Here is a 12253-nt window from a genome sequence, read left to right as displayed (position 1 = left end):
GGCTTTGGCTCGTGAGAGAATAGAACATGTTTGTCACCAAAAAATCCACCACAAAGTTTGTGTAACGTCCAGTGCCAGACAATATGAATGTAGTGAAGTTTGTAGAAAATGTCTTTATTTTATACTCGGGGATTTTTGTAATGTAATAACTTGTTTGTCTAATGTAAATCACATTAAAGGGATTGTACCAAGTTAACGCCGTTATTCCCTATCCACAGGACAGGAAGTAATCTGAATGCTGGGATCCCCCCTGATCATAAGAATGGGGATCCAGTTCTCACTACTTGATGGATCTGCAGGTGTAGAATGTGTTCGGATCTACATTCAATACCATGGAAGTGCCGGATATTAGTGAACGCTCCTGTAGTATAATATGGAGGAAGGAGTATGATAGATGCTCGGCCCGCCATGGACTGGACCCCCATTACTGTAATTATCAGAGGTCCTAGCAAACGCATCGCAACGGAACATATTGCTATCCTGTGGAAAGGGGATCATCAACGTGGTACAATCCCATCAGGCCGTGGTCATACGTTCCGCTAGTGTTACTGAACTCTTGGTTACTGATCGCATGCGTTTCCCTAAAAACGAATATGCGATTGGGTTGTGGTTTACCCCCCGCGCGCTTTAGTGTTACGTTATGAATGCAACAGTAGAGCACGTGTGACTGCGGCCTAAAAGTCAAGCGCCCAGTGTAACCTCTGAGTGGGGCCTAAGGGTGAAGACACACGTGGCGTTTTTGGGCCGTTTTTAGTTAGCACGTTTTCAGATCGTTAAAAATGCCACGTGTGTCTTCACCCTAAGGCCCCTTCCACACTCGCGTTGCAGATCACGTCAGAGTCTGATCAGGGGGCGATCAGGGTTTGGTCAGTGAAAAACGGACATTTTGCATCCGAGCTCAATCAGTTTTCAGTCAGAGTTTGTTCAGTGTCTCAGTTTTCAACATGCGTTTTCAATGCAATTTCGATGCGTTTTTCGAGTGCAGGTAATGCGCGTGAAAGGACTCAGGGCTGAGGTCTTTTTTTTCTATTGCAATTGATGCATGAAAAACGCATTGAAATTGCATTAAGAACGCATGTTGAAAACAATGGGTCAGAGTGCAATGCAAGTTCTGCGCGTCAAAAGCACCAGCGGAACACGCACGTAAAAAACGCAAGTGTGGATGGGGCCTAAGGCTACATACACACACAGGTGTGCCCGCCATACCGTAGCACAGCGGGCATACGTCGATGCCGGGGAGAGGAGGAGGGGGTGAACGCCGCTCACCCCCGCCCCTCTCCATGGAGTAACATGGGGAAAGGCGCTGTATGGCGGGAAAAGATAGGACATGTCCAATCTTTCCACAGGGTACAGAATGGTATGGCGCCCATTGGCGTCTATGGGGTTACGTATACAGGACGTATATACGTACGTACACTGCCCGTACGGCAGTGTGAATGCAGCCTTAGTCTGGATAATGGCTGCTTTATAACAATGGCATTAAAACCCCACTACAGACAATCGGCCTTTGTAAAGTATTGTTACTCTGGTGTTACTCTGATGTGGGGTGACTATGTCGGAAACTATCGGGCAGAATTTCGTTGACAGTCACCTCAGCACATGATATCTGGGAGGTAACAATGCGGACAGTAATAGCAGAAGAGGCCTGAGGTAGTCGTAGGCCGGGATCTTACATGGTGTCTGAGGGCAGAACCAATCATAGCTCAGCTTTCATTTTCCCACATCTGTTTATAAAGTGAAAGCTGAACTCTGATTGGACAGAACAGTTTTACCTCAGACACTTGCATAAATCCCCCATCATTGTGTTTTGGGTGTTCAGTATCCACAGACGGTGACCAAAGCAACCAATCAGAGCTCAGCTTTCATTTTTCAAGGCCATTTTAAGCTATGAGAGATGAACTGTGATTGGTTGCTATGAAAAATAAATTTTGTATTATACAGTTTTAGAAATCATTTGGGAATCAGACAAAAAAACGTATAAGAGGTTTGTAGGGTTAATGTTCTCAATGATCGGTTAAGGTGCAACTGCAAATATCTGTGCTAATAAGATATTGGGTTTGGCAGATTATTCAGGTGGAGAAATTCCAGGTAGTCACAGAAATACAACTGCTCAATAATATATATATACAGCATATACCCTACTGCAGGAGAGAGAGAGAATATTATACTGTGACATCACTGTGTGTATTATACCTGTACTGTGACATCACTGTGTATTATCCCTGTACTGTGACATCACTGTGTGTATTATCCCCGTACTGTGACATCACTGTGTATTATCCCTGTACTGTGACATCACTGTGTGTATTATCTCTGTACTGTGACATCACTGTGTGTATTATCCCCGTACTGTGACATCACTGTGTATTATCCCTGTACTGTGACATCACTGTGTGTATTATCTCTGTACTGTGACATCACTGTGTGTATTATCCCTGTACTGTGACAGCACTGTGTGTATTATCTCTGTACTGTGACATCACTGTGTGTATTATCCCTGTACTGTGACAGCACTGTGTGTATTATCCCTGTACTGTGACATCGCTGTGTGTATTATCCCTGTACTGTGACATCACTGTGTGTATTATCTCTGTACTGTGACATCGCTGTGTGTATTATCCCTGTACTGTGACATCGCTGTGTGTATTATCCCTGTACTGTGACATCGCTGTGTGTATTATTCCTGTACTGTGACATCACTGTGTGTATTATCCCTGTACTGTGACATCACTGTGTATTATCCCTGTACTGTGACATCACTGTGTGTATTATCCCTGTACTGTGACATCACTGTGTGTATTATCCCTGTACTGTGACATCACTGTGTGTATTATCCCTGTACTGTGACATCACTGTGTATTATCCCTGTACTGTGACATCACTGTGTGTATTATCCCTGTACTGTGACATCCCTGTACTGTGACATCACTGTGTGTATTATCCTGTACTGTGACATCACTGTGTGTATTATCCCTGTACTGTGACATCACTGTGTGTATTATCCCTGTACTGTGACATCACTGTGTGTATTATCCCTGTACTGTGACATCACTGTGTGTATTATCTCTGTACTGTGACATCGCTGTGTGTATTATCCCCTGTACTGTGACATCGCTGTGTGTATTATCCCTGTACTGTGACATCACTGTGTGTATTATCCTGTACTGTGACATCACTGTGTATTATCCCTGTACTGTGACATCACTGTGTATTATCCCTGTACTGTGACATCCCTGTACTGTGACATCACTGTGTGTATTATCCCTGTACTGTGACATCGCTGTGTGTATTATCCCTGTACTGTGACATCACTGTGTGTATTATCCTGTACTGTGACATCACTGTGTGTATTATCCCTGTACTGTGACATCGCTGTGTGTATTATCCCTGTACTGTGACATCACTGTGTGTATTATCCCTGTACTGTGACATCACTGTGTGTATTATCCCTGTACTGTGACATCACTGTGTGTATTATCTCTGTACTGTGACATCACTGTGTGTATTATCCTGTACTGTGACATCACTGTGTGTATTATCCCCTGTACTGTGACATCGCTGTGTGTATTATCTCTGTACTGTGACATCGCTGTGTGTATTATCCCTGTACTGTGACATCACTGTGTGTATTATCCCTGTACTGTGACATCACTGTGTGTATTATCCTGTACTGTGACATCACTGTGTGTATTATCCCTGTACTGTGACATCGCTGTGTGTATTATCTCTGTACTGTGACATCGCTGTGTGTATTATCTCTGTACTGTGACATCACTGTGTGTATTATCCCTGTACTGTGACATCACTGTGTATTATCCCTGTACTGTGACATCACTGTGTGTATTATCCCTGTACTGTGACATCACTGTGTGTATTATCTCTGTACTGTGACATCACTGTGTGTATTATCCCTGTACTGTGACATCGCTGTATGTATTATCTCTGTACTGTGACATCACTGTGTGTATTACCCCTGTACTGTGACATCACTGTGTGTATTATCCTCTGTACTGTGACATCGCTGTGTGTATTATCCCTGTACTGTGACAGCGCTGTGTGTATTATCCCTGTACTGTGACATCGCTGTGTGTATTATCCCTGTACTGTGACATCGCTGTGTGTATTATCCCTGTACTGTGACATCGCTGTGTGTATTATCCCTGTACTGTGACATCACTGTGTGTATTATCCTGTACTGTGACATCACTGTGTGTATTATCCCTGTACTGTGACATCGCTGTGTGTATTATCCCTGTACTGTGACATCACTGTGTGTATTATCCCTGTACTGTGACATCACTGTGTGTATTATCTCTGTACTGTGACATCACTGTGTGTATTATCCCTGTACTGTGACATCACTGTGTATTATCCCTGTACTGTGACATCACTGTGTGTATTATCCCTGTACTGTGACATCACTGTGTGTATTATCCCTGTACTGTGACATCACTGTGTGTATTATCCCTGTACTGTGACATCACTGTGTATTATCCCTGTACTGTGACATCACTGTGTGTATTATCCCTGTACTGTGACATCACTGTGTGTATTATCCCTGTACTGTGACATCACTGTGTGTATTATCCCTGTACTGTGACATCACTGTGTATTATCCCTGTACTGTGACATCACTGTGTGTATTATCCCTGTACTGTGACATCCCTGTACTGTGACATCACTGTGTGTATTATCCTGTACTGTGACATCACTGTGTGTATTATCCCTGTACTGTGACATCACTGTGTGTATTATCCCTGTACTGTGACATCACTGTGTGTATTATCCCTGTACTGTGACATCACTGTGTGTATTATCTCTGTACTGTGACATCGCTGTGTGTATTATCCCCTGTACTGTGACATCGCTGTGTGTATTATCCCTGTACTGTGACATCACTGTGTGTATTATCCTGTACTGTGACATCACTGTGTATTATCCCTGTACTGTGACATCACTGTGTATTATCCCTGTACTGTGACATCCCTGTACTGTGACATCACTGTGTGTATTATCCCTGTACTGTGACATCGCTGTGTGTATTATCCCTGTACTGTGACATCACTGTGTGTATTATCCTGTACTGTGACATCACTGTGTGTATTATCCCTGTACTGTGACATCGCTGTGTGTATTATCCCTGTACTGTGACATCACTGTGTGTATTATCCCTGTACTGTGACATCACTGTGTGTATTATCCCTGTACTGTGACATCACTGTGTGTATTATCTCTGTACTGTGACATCACTGTGTGTATTATCCTGTACTGTGACATCACTGTGTGTATTATCCCCTGTACTGTGACATCGCTGTGTGTATTATCTCTGTACTGTGACATCGCTGTGTGTATTATCCCTGTACTGTGACATCACTGTGTGTATTATCCCTGTACTGTGACATCACTGTGTGTATTATCCTGTACTGTGACATCACTGTGTGTATTATCCCTGTACTGTGACATCGCTGTGTGTATTATCTCTGTACTGTGACATCGCTGTGTGTATTATCTCTGTACTGTGACATCACTGTGTGTATTATCCCTGTACTGTGACATCACTGTGTATTATCCCTGTACTGTGACATCACTGTGTGTATTATCCCTGTACTGTGACATCACTGTGTGTATTATCTCTGTACTGTGACATCACTGTGTGTATTATCCCTGTACTGTGACATCGCTGTATGTATTATCTCTGTACTGTGACATCACTGTGTGTATTACCCCTGTACTGTGACATCACTGTGTGTATTATCCTCTGTACTGTGACATCGCTGTGTGTATTATCCCTGTACTGTGACAGCGCTGTGTGTATTATCCCTGTACTGTGACATCGCTGTGTGTATTATCCCTGTACTGTGACATCGCTGTGTGTATTATCCCTGTACTGTGACATCGCTGTGTGTATTATCCCTGTACTGTGACATCACTGTGTGTATTATCCTGTACTGTGACATCACTGTGTGTATTATCCCTGTACTGTGACATCGCTGTGTGTATTATCCCTGTACTGTGACATCACTGTGTGTATTATCCCTGTACTGTGACATCACTGTGTGTATTATCTCTGTACTGTGACATCACTGTGTGTATTATCCCTGTACTGTGACATCACTGTGTATTATCCCTGTACTGTGACATCACTGTGTGTATTATCCCTGTACTGTGACATCACTGTGTGTATTATCCCTGTACTGTGACATCACTGTGTGTATTATCTCTGTACTGTGACATCGCTGTGTGTATTATCCCTGTACTGTGACATCGCTGTGTGTATTATCCCTGTACTGTGACATCGCTGTGTGTATTATCCCTGTACTGTGACATCACTGTGTGTATTATCCCTGTACTGTGACATCGCTGTGTGTATTATCCCTGTACTGTGACATCACTGTGTGTATTATCCCCTGTACTGTGACATCACTGTGTGTATTATCCCCTGTACTGTGACATCACTGTGTGTATTATCCCTGTACTGTGACATCACTGTGTGTATTATCCCTGTACTGTGACATCACTGTGTGTATTATCCCTGTACTGTGACATCGCTGTGTGTATTATCCCTGTACTGTGACATCACTGTGTGTATTATCCCCTGTACTGTGACATCACTGTGTGTATTATCCCCTGTACTGTGACATCACTGTGTGTATTATCCTGTACTGTGACATCACTGTGTATTATCCCTGCACTGTGACATCACTGTGTATTATCCCTGTACTGTGACATCACTGTGTGTATTATCCCTGTACTGTGACATCGCTGTGTGTATTATCCCTGTACTGTGACATCGCTGTGTGTATTACCTCTGTACTGTGACATCGCTGTGTGTATTATCCCTGTACTGTGACATCGCTGTGTGTATTATCCCTGTACTGTGACATCGCTGTGTGTATTATCCTGTACTGTGACATCGCTGTGTGTATTATCCCTGTACTGTGACATCGCTGTGTGTATTATCCTGTACTGTGACATCACTGTGTGTATTATCCCTGTACTGTGACATCACTGTGTATTATCCCTGTACTGTGACATCGCTGTGTGTATTATCCCTGTACTGTGACATCGCTGTGTGTATTATTCCTGTACTGTGACATCACTGTGTGTATTATCCCTGTACTGTGACATCACTGTGTGTATTATCTCTGTACTGTGACATCACTGTGTGTATTATCCCTGTACTGTGACAGCACTGTGTGTATTATCTCTGTACTGTGACATCACTGTGTGTATTATCCCTGTACTGTGACAGCACTGTGTGTATTATCCCTGTACTGTGACATCGCTGTGTGTATTATCCCTGTACTGTGACATCACTGTGTGTATTATCTCTGTACTGTGACATCGCTGTGTGTATTATCCCTGTACTGTGACATCGCTGTGTGTATTATCCCTGTACTGTGACATCGCTGTGTGTATTATTCCTGTACTGTGACATCACTGTGTGTATTATCCCTGTACTGTGACATCACTGTGTGTATTATCTCTGTACTGTGACATCACTGTGTGTATTATCCCTGTACTGTGACAGCACTGTGTGTATTATCTCTGTACTGTGACATCACTGTGTGTATTATCCCTGTACTGTGACAGCACTGTGTGTATTATCCCTGTACTGTGACATCGCTGTGTGTATTATCCCTGTACTGTGACATCACTGTGTGTATTATCTCTGTACTTTGACAGTACTGTGTGTATTATCCCTGTACTGTGACATCACTGTGTGTATTATACCTGTACTGTGACATCGCTGTGTGTATTATCCCTGTACTGTGACATCGCTGTGTGTATTATCTCTGTACTGTGACATCGCTGTGTGTATTATCTCTGCACTGTGACATCACTGTGTGTATTATCTCTGTACTGTGACATCGCTGTGTGTATTATCCTTGTACTGTGACATCGCTGTGTGTATTATCCCTGTACTGTGACATCGCTGTGTGTATTATCTCTGTACTGTGACATCACTGTGTGTATTATCTCTGTACTGTGACATCACTGTGTGTATTATCTCTGTACTGTGACCTCGCTGTGTGTATTATCCCCTGTACTGTGACATCGCTGTGTGTATTATCTCTGTCCTGTGACATTGCTGTGTGTATTATCCCTGTACTGTGACATCACTGTGTGTATTATCTCTGCACTGTGACATCGCTGTGTGTATTATCTCTGTACTGTGACATCACTGTGTGTATTATCCCTGTACTGTGACATCACTGTGTGTATTATCCCTGTACTGTGACATCGCTGTGTGTATTATCCCTGTACTGTGACATCACTGTGTGTATTATCCCTGTACTGTGACATCACTGTGTGTATTATCCCTGTACTGTGACATCACTGTGTGTATTATCCTGTACTGTGACATCGCTGTGTGTATTATCCCTGTACTGTGACATCACTGTGTGTATTATCCCTGTACTGTGACATCACTGTGTGTATTATCCTGTACTGTGACATCACTGTGTGTATTATCTCTGTCCTGTGACATCACTGTGTGTATTATCCCTGTACTGTGACATCACTGTGTGTATTATCTCTGCACTGTGACATCGCTGTGTGTATTATCCCTGTACTGTGACATCACTGTGTGTATTATCCCTGTACTGTGACATCACTGTGTGTATTATCCTGTACTGTGACATCACTGTGTGTATTATCTCTGTACTGTGACATCACTGTGTGTATTATCCCCTGTACTGTGACATCACTGTGTGTATTATCTCTGTACTGTGACATCACTGTGTGTATTATCCCTGTACTGTGACATCACTGTGTGTATTATCCCTGTACTGTGACATCGCTGTGTGTATAATCCCTGTACTGTGACATCACTGTGTGTATTATCCTCAGTTGTATAAATATGTCGGGACTCTTAACCTATAGAATAATCTTATTCCAGAAGGTAAGAAATCCCAATCTGCTCCAGGACGTTCCTCAGGCTGGGGCAGTTCCTCAGGCTGGGGCAGTTGTCTGGAGCCTCCGTCTCCCTTATAGTCAGTTGGGTAAAAGTCCTTTGGATTCCCCATTATATCGGACTATATGGCGGCTTTATATGGTCTGTTACTATTATTTATAATCCATCATCTCTCCATTCCCCCCCCCCCCCCCGCCCCCCAGTCTCTCCCCCACTTTATTACCCCTGCACTCCCCACAACTTACCTCCATAGTCTCTTTATTACCCCTGCACCCCTCCCCCCCCTTGCCTCCATAGTCTCTCTATTGCCCCAGTCTCCCCTCCATAGTCTCTCTATTGCCCCAGTCTCCCCTCTATAGTCTCTCTATTGCCCCAGTCTCCCCTCTATAGTCTCTCTATTGCCCCAGTCTCCCCCCTATAATCTCTCTATTGCCCCAGTCTCCCCTCTATAGTCTCTCTATTGCCCCAGTCTCCCCTCTATAGTCTCTCTATTGCCCCAGTCTCCCCTCTATAGTCTCTCTATTGCCCCAGTCTCCCCTCTATAGTCTCTCTATTGCCCCAGTCTCCCCTCCATAGTCTCTCTATTGCCCCAGTCTCCCCTCTATAGTCTCTCTATTGCCCCAGTCTCCCCTCTATAGTCTCTCTATTGCCCCAGTCTCCCCTCTATAGTCTCTCTATTGCCCCAGTCTCCCCTCTATAGTCTCTCTATTGCCCCAGTCTCCCCTCTATAGTCTCTCTATTGCCCCAGTCTCCCCTCTATAGTCTCTCTATTGCCCCAGTCTCCCCTCCATAGTCTCTCTATTGCCCCAGTCTCCCCTCCATAGTCTCTCTATTGCCCCAGTCTCCCCTCCATAGTCTCTCTATTGCCCCAGTCTCCCCTCCATAGTCTCTCTATTGCCCCAGTCTCCCCTCCATAGTCTCTCTATTGCCCCAGTCTCCCCTCTATAGTCTCTCTATTGCCCCAGTCTCCCCTCCATAGTCTCTCTATTGCTCCACTCTCCCCTCCATAGTCTCTCGATTGCCCCAGTCTCCCCTCCATAGTCTCTCGATTGCCCCAGTCTCCCCTCCATAGTCTCTCGATTGCCCCAGTCTCCCCTCCATAGTCTCTCGATTGCCCCAGTCTCCCCTCCATAGTCTCTCGATTGCCCCAGTCTCCCCTCCATAGTCTGTCGATTGCCCCAGTCTCCCCTCCATAGTCTCTCGATTGCCCCAGTCTCCCCTCCATAGTCTCTCGATTGCCCCAGTCTCCCCTCCATAGTCTCTCGATTGCCCCAGTCTCCCCTCCATAGTCTCTCGATTGCCCCAGTCTCCCCTCCATAGTCTGTCGATTGCCCCAGTCTCCCCTCCATAGTCTGTCGATTGCCCCAGTCTCCCCTCCATAGTCTCTCGATTGCCCCAGTCTCCCCTCCATAGTCTCTCGATTGCCCCAGTCTCCCCTCCATAGTCTGTCGATTGCCCCAGTCTCCCCTCCATAGTCTCTCGATTGCCCCAGTCTCCCCTCCATTGTTTGCCCGGTTAGACCTCACAGTTGGTGTCATCCCCGCATCCTCCTCTAGGGGGCAGTTGTGTCTTTCCCAAATTTAAATCAAAAACAGCAAAACAAGGAAACGCGTTTTCTGTTCTATTCCTGATGATGACAAAAGATCCTGCAGCCCCGTCCCCCGCAGCCGGACCCCCAGACTCACAAAATCCTCCCTGAATGTAGGCACCGCCATATAAAAATGTAGACAAGGAAACAGAGAAAACTTCGGATTATGTATTTATTTAGGAATAACCTGCACCTTCATAAACCTGTAGCCTGGTGTGACCCGGCGCCCTGTTATCCATCTCACGTCTAGTCCTCCACGTGTGGGACCTGGAAGTGGCGCAGCGGTTACATTGTCGCTGGGAGGAAGGGGTCGTCTCCTGCTACAAAGACGTAACAATAAGGAGCAGAGCAATAATGGACCTGCCAATAGGTCATCCACGCCAGCCGCCCCTCCCCCGCCCCTGTGCGTCTGCAGAGTATCACCAGTCCAATGTGATCACCGCCTTAATGGGTTAATTTTATTCTACCCCCTATATAAATCAAATTCCCCTCCGCACAGATCGGATCAGCGCCTCGAGATCGGATCAGCGCCTCCAGATCCGTCCATCTATTATCTGATGCTGGATATTCCGTACCCCACGCGTCTTCACACAGCGGAGGACGATGGGATATTCTATGGAAAATCCTTCTCTAGGTGTAGAATTTGTTATTGGAAACTCCTGATTTCATCTTTGTAACATGAGTTTCCGTCTTCTTCATTTAGGAACCACTTTAGGAAGGTTTCTCTCCCCAGGACCCGATATCATCAGGTAGGGAGAATCTGTGTCATGTATGGATGCGTATGGTCCCTAAAAGCAGCAGTTTGGATCCACTGAGGGTCCGTACGGATCTTATAGCTGTTATCTGACACATCACATGGCTGAGCATGCACCTGGCCGAGCATGCACGTCTTTCCCATGCACAGCGAGTAATGAGCCCCTGGCTGACATCTCCGGTGTCTACACGACGTCCGTCATCTGAAGCCTGTCGCCCAGAAGTGAGTTCAGTCTGATGGATTCTTCAGACCAAACCTGTGATCTCTGACGTCCCCATCTCTGGCCAGTGATTTTAGGTTCTGCAAATGCCACTGGGAAGGACTCGGCCAAAAGGCAAAACGCAACTACATTCCTACTGAATTACAGGCGTTTTGGAATGTTTTGCGTTTCCTTTTGGTGAAAATTTTGGCCAAGCTCCTCCTTCTTGTATTTAAAAATGCAGCTGAAAAATACCTTGTGTGAATGTGGTCTGTGGATCCTGGAGCTCGGGTAGGGGGCGGGAGACTTGCGGTCTCCAGTTTTCCCAATTACCAGGGGTCTGGATGATCAGACATTTCACCTCTCAGCCCTCGTCTCTTCTCCGCTGCAGCTGTGAGCAGCCTGATGATGTCATCACACGGCGCCTGGCGACCTGAGAGCTGCACGAGAAGAGATGTGCACAGGATCAGGGAATGCTGAGTATATACAGTAAAATGAAAGGAGGGTAAGTACAGAACCAGAGGCTTTATAGATGAGTGTGACAGGAAATGGGGAATAATTGGGGGCGTTATAAATGGGCGGTGTGGAAGGAAGAGGACATGATAATAATAATTCCATTATATAGCGCACACAGATACCGCAGCGCTGCACAGAGCTGCCAGATCAGTCCCAGTCCCCAATGTGGCTCACAATCTAATCACCTACCAGGATGTTTTTGGAGCGTGGGAGTAAACCGGAGGAAAGCCACGCAAACACGGAGAGAACATACAAACTCTTTGCGGATGTTGACCCTAG

The 12253-nt window shown here is 45.4% G+C and overlaps 1 protein-coding gene across 1 annotated transcript in view; it reads right to left on the bottom strand.

The window, feature by feature from the left end:
• ACOT11 (acyl-CoA thioesterase 11) overlaps positions 1-11828 on the bottom strand; it is a 42578-nt gene extending 30750 nt beyond the window's left edge. The window contains exon 1 of the mRNA XM_072126771.1: positions 11714-11828. The gene's annotated coding sequence lies outside the window, so the exon portion shown is untranslated. The remainder of the gene's footprint in view (positions 1-11713) is intronic.
• Positions 11829-12253: the final 425 nt, after the last annotated feature.

The sequence above is a fragment of the Engystomops pustulosus genome, chromosome 10 (assembly GCF_040894005.1).
Source record: "Engystomops pustulosus chromosome 10, aEngPut4.maternal, whole genome shotgun sequence".
Classification (NCBI taxonomy): Eukaryota; Metazoa; Chordata; class Amphibia; order Anura; family Leptodactylidae; genus Engystomops; species Engystomops pustulosus.
Note: the sequence above shows the minus strand (reverse complement) of the source record. Positions and strands in the feature narration are given on the sequence as shown.